This window comes from Xenopus tropicalis, chromosome 3, assembly GCF_000004195.4.
Source record: "Xenopus tropicalis strain Nigerian chromosome 3, UCB_Xtro_10.0, whole genome shotgun sequence".
NCBI classification, from domain to species: domain Eukaryota; kingdom Metazoa; phylum Chordata; class Amphibia; order Anura; family Pipidae; genus Xenopus; species Xenopus tropicalis.
Window position 1 is genome coordinate 25,391,727 of NC_030679.2, and position 2,290 is coordinate 25,394,016.

The window sequence follows — 2,290 nt, forward strand, 5'->3', positions numbered from 1 at the left end:
TGTCTTTCTCTTAACTTTGATTTTCCTCTTCCTCTGAATATTAGGGAAATAAGTCCATATGTGTATCCCCTATAACAAATAAAAAAAAAAAACACGTTCATTGGAAAATAATGATGGACCTACCCTTATGAAAATGATTTGGAGCTGGAGCTACCCTCCTGTATTAATTCTGCCATGGATTTAGCATTACATGGACAGCGCCGAGTCTTGGACCCTTCTTCCCACCACCATTATCACCCTCTGAACTGAAGAACTCAAACAAATACCTCTTTTTTTGGATTGAAAAGGCCCAGCTTAACCACAAGTTAACCATCATATAAGGTCACATTTTTACCAGCATAATAAACTTTATAATAAACCAACCAGATCTACTATCGTTCCCTACAATATTGGAAACCTAGAAGCTAGCCCTCTTTTATTTAACCCCTCCTGTTTTAACTGTGAAATCCGCAACCCCTAGCCTCAGGCCTAAACAACTTCTGCCCCCGACTGGCATTAACTTACCCTGCTCCCTGCCTTCATCACCCCCTATAGGGAGGGTGGGGGCTGCAAAGGTAAAATGCAACTGACTCCTGTTCTGTACACTTCACTCCCTTCTTATCATCCCCAGCCAATCACCTCTAGCACTACATTTCCCACAACACCTTGTAATTAACACCTTTCCAACTCCCTTCGTAGCCCTGTCATCGTCCCATCCCCTTCAATTCCTTATGGTCTTCCAGGGGCCACCTTTATTGTTGCACAAGATAGAAGGGACAGGGCAACACACAGACACTGACATCTAAATTTATATATATCATTTCCAGCATATCTATATAATTTGCATCTAATAATTAATCTACTATGTTTAAAGCTTAAGATTTTGCCAGGTACTTAGAATACCCAGTAGTTACTATATATTGTTCAAAGTACAAAATAAAACTGCTGGACCCCTTTAAAAAACAAACCTCACTGAAAAATAGCAATGGGACCCAGGCACTTATCATTTACTACAGTTTATGTATTAATACCAGAAACCTTAAGTTATTGCTTTTGATTCCTTTGATACATTTTTTAATGTAAATTTTTATATTATCATATGATGTCTTTAAGTGGTATTCCCAGATTTTTAGTGCTTACTGTTCAAAAAACCTCCAAAAAAACTTCTAATTGAAGGTCATGTTCACATAATCTAGTCCATATATGTCAAACACAAGGCCCGGGGGCCAAATCCGACCCACCTGGCTGTTTTATGTGGCCCTTGGTGAGTGTGTCTGACCATCCAGCCTGATCAATTTCCATTTTCCTCACATAGTAACTAAGACTAATGGGTATATTTATCATGCTGTGTAAAAAGTGGAGTGAAGCATTACCAGTAATGTTGCCCAAGGCATCCAATCAGTAATCAGATTTCAATAGCAGCAAAGCATCAATTGGCTGCTATGAGCAACATCACCGGTAATGTCTTACTCCACTTTTTACACATTGTGATAAATATACCCCTTAAGTAAGTATATTAATAAAAAATTTGGCCCGAAACTTAGCCTGTGTTTTAGATTTTGGCCCCTTTATGTGATTGAGTTTGACACCCCTGATCTAGAAGAATCATTTGAGGAATAGGTTTTTGGACCCTCCTTATAAATATGTACATAAATTGATTATATTGGGCCTTAAACATTTCCTTCCCAATGAAATTGTTAGAAACTATTAATAACTTATCCACAAAATAAAAGCTAAATGAACACAAATTTAAGCACAAGTAATACAGGCCATCGTTGTCAAGGTCCATAGGGAGCGTGAAGTTATTATCACAGTTGAGCGGCTGCCTACAACATAAATATCATCAATGTTATTTCATGTCACACCACATAAGAGAACATCCTAAGAATTAAGCAAATATACTCTCCCATGATTCCTGATCTACACAGTGAGGATGATGGCAGAGGAAAGTTATACAGAACCACCAAGGTGGGCACAATTTTGGTGCATCTTTGCATCACTATGAAACCAAGAAGATAATGGTTCCCCATTTTATATACTAACCTGGCACATTCAAGAATACAAGCTCACCTCAACGCTGGTTCTCCCATGTAATTTGCACCTATTATGTTCTGCACAGACAGCCCTCTTTTACCAATGTCTCCACTTTGACCCATCAAGAGCTAATTGCAGGGTAAATGCTATGAGGATGATGCAATACATTACATTCCCATCAGACCATGGAAAAACTCTGTAATGCTGCACTGAAGAAACCAAACCAAAAATATTCAAAGCAAATTAAGTATTATTTTACGTTTAAGTTTAAGCTATG